This window comes from Hipposideros armiger, unplaced genomic scaffold (assembly GCF_001890085.2).
Source record: "Hipposideros armiger isolate ML-2016 unplaced genomic scaffold, ASM189008v1 scaffold_1345, whole genome shotgun sequence".
Classification (NCBI taxonomy): domain Eukaryota; kingdom Metazoa; phylum Chordata; class Mammalia; order Chiroptera; family Hipposideridae; genus Hipposideros; species Hipposideros armiger.
Genome location: NW_017732695.1, coordinates 157,401 through 165,740, shown reverse-complemented (window position 1 = coordinate 165,740; position 8,340 = coordinate 157,401). Strand labels below are relative to the sequence as shown.

The 8,340-nt window shown below is 40.7% G+C and overlaps 1 protein-coding gene across 2 annotated transcripts in view; it reads right to left on the bottom strand.

Moving 5' to 3' along the window:
- STYK1 (serine/threonine/tyrosine kinase 1) overlaps window positions 1-8,340 on the bottom strand; it is a 34,143-nt gene that overhangs the window by 25,021 nt on the left and 782 nt on the right. The gene's annotated exons all lie outside the window — the stretch shown is intronic.

Genomic DNA, 8,340 nt, shown 5'->3' with positions numbered 1-8,340 from the left:
AGAGAGAGACAGAGAGAGAAAGACAGAGAGAGAGAGAGAGAGGGAGAGAGAAATTATAGGAATTGGCTCGTGAGCTTACAGGGGCTAAGATGTCCCACAATCTGCCATCCGCCAGCTGTAGAACCAGGAAAGCAGGTGTTATAATTCAGTCCGAGGCTGAAGAAGGCCTGAGAACCAGGGGCCACTGTTTAAGTCCTCGAGTTCAAAGACCAGAGAACCAGAAGCTCCAAAGTCAGAGGGCAAGAAAAGCGGGATGTCACAGCTCAAAAAGAGAGACAGAATTTATCCTTCCTTCACCATTTTGTTCTATTTGGGCCTTCAACAGATTAATGGCCCACTCACACTGGTGAGGGCAGACCTCCTTTACTCCGTCTACTTATTCAAATGCTAATCTTTTCCAGAAACATCCTCAGACACACCCAGAAATAATGTTTCATCAGCTATCGGGGCATCACTTAGCCCAGTCAAATGGACACATAAAATTAACACTCACATTCATATTGTATTGGGTTGTCGGAAAAGTCATGACGCATTTTTGCAACGAAAAACATAGAAAAAATACATCATGACTTTTCTGACAACCCAATACCATAAATCAGTATTTCATTCCTTTTTGTGGCTAAATAAGATTCTATTTTATGGATATATCACTTTTTGTTTATTCATTTATCAAGTAATAGACACTGGGATAGTTGCTACTTTTTCACTATTATGAATAACACAGGTAAGAACATTCCTAAGTTTTTGTGTGGATATATGTTTTTATTTCTCATGGGTATATACCTAGGAATAGAATTGCTGAGTCATATTGTAATGTATAAATTTGAGGAACTGTCACCTATTTTCCAAAGTGACTGCACTATTTTACATTCTCACCAGCAATTTCTAAGGGGACCAGTTTCACCATATCCACTACTGATTCTTGCTAACACTTGTTTTTTGTCTTTTTTACGGTAGCCTCCCTAACTGATGTGACATGGGTATTTCATTGTGGTTTTGATTTGCATTTCCCAGGTGATTAATAATACTGAGCATCTTTTCAGGTGCTCATTGGCCATTTGTATATCTTCTTTGGAGAAATGTCTATTCAAATCCTTTACCCATTTTTTAATTGGGCTGTTTGTCTTTTATTATTGAGTTATAAATCTGCTTTATGTATTCTGAATGCTAAACTATTATGTGATACATGATTTGTAATATTTCTCCCATTTTGTGTTATTTTTCACTTTTGATAGTGTTATTTAAAGCACAATAATTTCTAATTTTGATGAAGTTCAATTATCTTTTTTGGGGTTTTTTTTGGTTGCTTGTGCCCTTGGTATTACAGCTAAGAAAATATTGCCTAATCCAAAATCACAAAGATTAACATCTATTTTTTTTCTAAGAATTTTATAGTTTTAGTTCTTACATTAAGGTCTTTGATCCATTTGTAGTTATTTTCTGCACATGATGTGAGGTAAGGGTTCCACTTCATTCTTTTTCATGTTGATATTCAGTGGTTCTAGCACAATTTGTTAAAAAGACTCTTCCCCTAATGAATTGCTTTGGCACTCTGTCAAAAATTAAATGATCATAGGCATATGGGTTTATTTCAGGACTCTCAATTCTATTTTATTGGTCTATATGTCTATCTTTATGCCAATAGTAGTTTTAATTGTGTAGCTCTATAGTAAGTTTTAAAATCATTCAGTACGAGTCTTCTAACTTTGTTCTCTTGTTGAAGATTGTTTTAAATATTCAAAGTCCCCTGTATTCCTATATTAATTTTAGAATCAGCTTAACTATTTCTGGGGGAAAAAAAGCCACCTGGACTTTACATATGTGTGTGTGTGTGTGTGTGTGTGTGTGTGTGTGTGTGTGTGTGTGTATCAATTTGGGGAGTATTGCCATCTTAACAGTATTATCTTCCTACCTAAGAAAACAGGATGTCTTTCCATTTATTTATATTTTCTTTAATTTCTTTCAAATATTTGTAGTTGCAGTGTACTTCAGTCTCAGTACTATTGTTGTTGTTGATAATATTTACAGTTCCATAGCCTCTAGGTTAAGCAAAAATTTTTGTATGATACGGTGATACCACAGACTGTCTGTCTCTAAGAATATCAGTTCTAGAAAGGTCGGAAAATACATACCTCCTAAAGGATGGCCAGACACGCTATTAATATCTATATATCTAGTACCACGGCATAAGTAAGGCCACTGCTGATCCTGTCCCTATCTCGTTAAGTACAGAGACTATAGAGCACCACAGTCTGTAGCTCTGAGTGTCAGAACCCACGTTATTTTCTTTGGCAGCTCTGACTTGGTCTAAATTTCTCAGGTTGCCTGTGAAATTAGTGGAACTAGAGAGAATATCCAAAGCATCACATCTCTAAATCCCTATCAATATAAATGCTTCTACATATCTAACCCACAGAGACCGCTGTTCTCTGGGCACCCAAAATATGTTTGATTGAGGTTTAAATAAAAGCCACAAAGTTACAACCCCCAACATGGCTGCTGAGCCCTGTAAGTCAGGTATGAAGATACTGGGGTTTCCATCTAGCACAGAGACTTTTACCCAGGGTTCACTGAACTTTTTGTGAGCCGTTTCATCACACACTATCTGAATATCTATAAACCACAACCTGTGGCCTTGCTAAGACTCTCAAATCTTTATTGCTGATCTGTTTGTAGATAACCACACTTGTACTTTTGTTTTTAAGTCAGCTTGCCTGTTTCCCAGTCAATGTTAACTCAGTGAATTAAAACTAATCAATTTTAATATCAGCCCAAGAAGAACATACTTAGAAAGATAAGTGTGGTGGTGAAGGGGAGGTGATTCATATCATAGATAATTACAAAATCACATTTGGGGGCTGGCCGAGTGGCTCAGTTGGTTAAGAGCTCGCTCAAGAGTTTGAGCTCTGAGCAACAGCGGCTCGAGTCCAGCCCGAGCTGAGCAGCCGCTGAGCTGCCAACAGGTAGCAGGATGGCTCAGCTAAAAAAATTAAAAAAAAAAAATCACATTTGGTTTATCTACATTTCTTTTTGCCTAATTCTGAAAAATTGAATTATACGTTCAACTTTATAAGAGAAAGCCACTTCAGAATATTCCATGGCTGTTTCAACAACTTCATAATGCATGTGGAAATTAAGATCTAAGAGAAAAGGTAACTTGCCCAGGGTCAGAAAATAAATCAGAGATCAATCAGATGTGGGACTGCTGATCATAAATCCATTATTAGACCATCCTAAGAATGGAACACAGGTGAGTACATGAAAGATAGGGAGTGAAATCAAGGTAATTTGGAATTATGGGAGCTGCTTGGGCTTCAAGAAGAAATGCAAAGACAGCAAGTTCAACTCTCAATGTCAAAAAGCCATTTTCTTCCCACACTGTAAATGAAGTAGCCGTATCTTCTGTGCCCCTGTAGCCATACCTCCCTGCTATAGAAACAATACAAACAGCAACCCGGCCCTCCATTTCTTATTCTGCCTGACAAGCACACTATGAAATGCAATGTGAGCTCTACAGATGCCATAGAATTCCAAATGTGTACAGCCAGAGAGCCCTTTGAAAAAAAAGCCAAAAAACTTACGCCATAACTCACTGATGAGGAAACTGAGTCACAGAATTTAGGCATCTTCCAACAGCTTCTTAGCACTTAAGCTACGACTAGTATTGTGTGTCTCGCATCTCCTTCTCGTGCTCCTTCACTACAATTTTCCACCATTCATGAGGCTGACTGGATAGCTGATCTCCTTTTACTCCGTTAAGCTCTGTAGGGATGAGGATGAGGAGGAAGATCCTAGTTCTTGGAATTTGTAATATGCATATACTTTCATAGTTTCTTCTGCCTGCCAGGCTTTTGTATCTGGACAAGCCTCTGGAAATCTACCCCATATATGTCCAAGGTTGAAGACTAGAGATTTTACACTCCGGTTGTATTTTCACTGTACAACTGTGGGGCTTTGAGGATATCCTAGTGACTACTCCGCTTCTTTCTTCTGCCTCCATCAGAACCCACTTTGACTCGTACTAAGACATCAGCCCCCAGGGATGCTAAAGGGGTCAGGTATTGAGAGACCACAGAAGTAGGAGGCGGGGCATCTGTGGAATCTGCTTATAAATCTGATGGAAAACAAGGCAGTCAAGATAGATTTTCAGCATTCCCTGAGCCCTTGTCCTCCTTCCTTGCACCAAAAGCCCAGCCTATCACTTCTACTACTCAGATAGGCAAGTCCTTTCCTACTGCTGTAGCCTCTCACTGGCCAAAGGCAGCACTAGATTTGGGCCCAGGCTGAAGGAGCGTCGTAGAGCATGGAGGCAAGGTCAAGAGCAGCTTTCTCTGTCTAGGCCCATTCAGTCCCTTCTGACTTAACAAGGGCTTTGGAGAAGTTGACTCTAATGACACCAACTAGGGGTGGCTTCAACATACAATTGGTCCTGATAGCTGATTATTCTCAGGAAAAAAAAGAAAGTACTTAGGATCATCTTCTAACTGCAAATGACTATCTTTGGCAAATATTTTTCATCATTCACGTGCTAGCATAATATGAATATAACATAAACAGTGTCTCCTGGAGTAGCCCAACACAACACCCTGCATTTACCCAATGATATATGGTACATCTGGTTAAATCATTCAACAACGGATTACAAGACAAAAGCTAATAATTCTGAAGCTTTCTCCAGAAAACTACCTGGCTTATAAATGTGAGTATTGGGCCGGCCGAGTTGGTTAAGAGCACGAGCACTGAGCAACAGGGTCGCCAGTTCGATTCCCACATGGGCCGTGAGCTGCACCCAAGCTGAGCTGCCGCTGAGCTGGTGAGAGCACGTGCTCTTAGCAGCAAGGTTGCCAGTTTGACTCCTGCATGGGATGGTGGGCTACACTCACCCACAACTAAGATTGAACAGGGCACCTTGAGCTGAGCAGCCGTGAGCTGCCGATGGGCGGCCAGATGGCGACTGGACTTGGAGCTGAGCTAGCTGCGCCCTCCACAACTAAGACTGAAAGACAGCAACTTGGCTGTTCCCCATCCCCAATTCCCCAATAAAATCTTTAAAAAATAAAAAAGTGAGTATTATATGTGTATTATTGAGATATTACTATTGCCACAATGTACATTTTGAGACACACTTTTTTCTTTAAACTTTAGCATCTGCTACAATTTGTATAATCACATAACCTAGAATTATATACATATAATCATTTTAATTTAGGTCAATGTTCTAGAAACAGCACCATATTTCGATGTATTTTGTTACCTGACAACTTTAAGAACCCCTGTGAAATGTCTAAAGATGGGACAGTTTATGATGGCTGAATCTATAAGATATTAACTGCTGTAGAAGGAAATATTAAAACAAGACTCCTTCTTATTTATAATTCTTGCCAGTATTTTAGTCCATAGAAGAATAAAAGTGTAGGCCTGAAAAATGCAATCACTACCTTCCAAGTTGCTTCAACCATGGCAATTGTTAGGATTGGTTGTCAATATTCCTTGCTACTGCAGTGCCAAGAAGACTTATTATTTACTATACATGAGAAAACAGTTTGAGTGGTGGGGGGAGCCGACAATGCTTAGAAGCTGGGATACACCTGAGGCCCACAAGGGCTATCCAAAGCACAAGCATCAGGGAATCCTTCAGTTCTCTGAAGACTCGCCCTTGGGGAGAGGTATTCACAACATGATAAAACTGGAATCTACCCTGCCCCGTTCAGCTGGAGTGACAGAGAGGGGCAAGCAGTGAAGATGGTCACGTGAGCTGAGTGGGTAAGAGTCACTTCAGGAAAAGAAGCTGAAATCGAGGGGTGGACAGGAACTCTCCCCTCCAGCCCCATTCTCCTTTCCTTCTCCAGACACGGCTAAACTCTACCCTATCTCCTCATTATTCTTCTGTTCAGGAAACTCAGAGAAATTATGAGACGTTAAAAAATAAAAGACTTATTTTTTTAAGCCGGGAAGAATCCCCTGAGATTTCCTAGGCTACCTCAACCCTTTATTTTCTAAGAAAAAAATAAAATAATAAAATAACTAAGGATGCTGAGGTAAGTGCATTGGTCTCTTTGATCACAAAACCAGGGCCAGAGCTTAAAACAGATTTTGGGTGCCTGGACTCAGGACAGGACCCTTTCCACTCCACACTGGTGTCTGTGCAATGAGCTGCTTTTTCTTTGTGTGCATTCGTTCCCTTCTGCTTTCATTCCCCCCATTAGAAACCGTGTCGAAGAAATGATTTTCTAGTACAGAACACTGAATACATAATCTATTTATTCAGTACTTAATCAGTTTGCTTATTATTATCTGTTTCTTCCCAGCTAGACAGTAATTGCCTTCAGGGCACAATCAGCTTCTTTACATCCTTTATGAGCCAAGAAATAGACACAGAGCAGTTGATACATTTAAAGTCAGAAGGCAGGTTGGGAAACTAAGACCCCTGAACCTCGGCTGGTGACGAGGACAAAAATGAAATGACAAGAGTTAGAAGATAAAGCGTGAAACCTTCATGAGAACAAGACTTTAGGGACTTTGGCTATTTTCTTCATCGCGTATTCATTTTCATTGCTGTGGCCCTAGCACCTAGACTAGTGCTAGCTGGTACACATCAGGATTCATATACTGATTCAATAAATAAATAGCTAAATTCACCCTTAAAAATGGCATTGGATCTGAAATAAATTTTTTTAGGACAATAACCCACACAAATTAATTGGGTATAAAGGATTAAACTGTAATGTTAAAGTATAAGTGGGGATGGGGAGTAATTTTTAGCAGTATTATATGGGAAGTATCATGGCACCCAGGTTTCTGCTCAGTGGGGAAACATTTTTAGCTCTATCACTAGGCAGGACGCTGCTGTTCTCTATGAAAAGGGATATGAAGGTTTTTTTTACTACACATAGCAAACAAAACATTGATCCTTCAGAGTGAAAACAAAACAACAAACCCAATAAACAAAACCCAGTCACTGAAAACTCAGCGTGGCAGGCAGATAATGGGCCCCCAAAGATGTCTGGGTCCAAATCTCCAGAACTATGAATATGTTAGTTTTCAATAGTGTTAAACCACGAAAGGGGAATTAAGATTGCAGATGGAAGTTCTCAGCTGACCTTAAAATAGGAAAGGTATCCTGGACTATCCAGTGAATCAAATGTTGTCACAGGGACCCTGAAATGTGGAAGAAGTGGGCAGAAGGGCCAGTGTTGGCATATGGGATGTGAGCAAGACTTGATGTGGCTTTAAAAATGAGGAAGGGAGTCATGCGCCAAGGAACGCAAACAGTCTCTAGCAGGGAGGAAAGGCAAGGAAACATTATCCCCTTGAGCCTCCAAAAGGAACACAGATCTGCCCACCCATGTCAAATGTCTGACCTCCAGAACTGACAGATAAAAATCTGTGTTGTTTGAAGCCACCAAGTTTGTAGTAATTTGTTACCACAACAATAGGAACATAACGCCCTTGGGTTAAAATAAAACAGAGATGGAGAATCTCATAACTCCCAGAGCTTAGGGGAGCTGGTTGTGAGGGGTTAGGAAAGGTGGGGAAACACAATTTCTGCAGGAGACAACTGAAATAGATGTGCTGCTCAACTAACTTTGAGCGTGTGCATAATTAAAGCGCTAGTCATTTTTATGGGTTGAAGTGTGCTGCCCCAAAATTCCTATGTTGGAAGTCCTGGCTCCCAGTACCTCAGAATGTGACCTTATTTGGAAATCAGGACTTAATGGAGGTAATCCAATTACAAGGTCATTAGGGTGGGCCCTAATCCAATATCAATGGTGTCCTTAAAAAGGGGAACTTTCAAGACAGACACAGATGCAGGGAGGAGGCCATATGAACATAAAGTAGCCGAGGGAGACTCCTGGGACAGATGCTTCCCTCACAGCCTCAGAAAGAACCAACCCCGCCAACACCTTGATTTTGGACTTCCCAGCCTCCAGAACTGTGAAAGAAAACATTTCTCTTGTCTAAGCCACTCAATTTGTGGTACTTTGTTAGGGTAGCCCTAGCACACTAACACTGTGATGAAGGCACTGAAGAAAGACAGTATATGGTTCTCACTGAAGCAAATACTGTGTCATGTCTCACTGAAGGACCTGGATGGCCCCTAGCTGGCTGTGAGCAGAGCCTGGTGTGCTGAGGAGGGTAAAGGAAGTGGGCAGCACAGAGCTGTTTCCAGTTGATGTCAGTGTGGGAGTGCTGCACATTACAGTAGCTTTTATCTCCACAGAGACTGATGGCTCTCACTTAGTGGGAAGAAAGCTTGGTCTGAAATGGAAGAGAAACGCAGATGGGGAAAGGACTCCTAAGAGAAGAAGGCCACAAGCACAGAAATGAAAGGGAGACAAA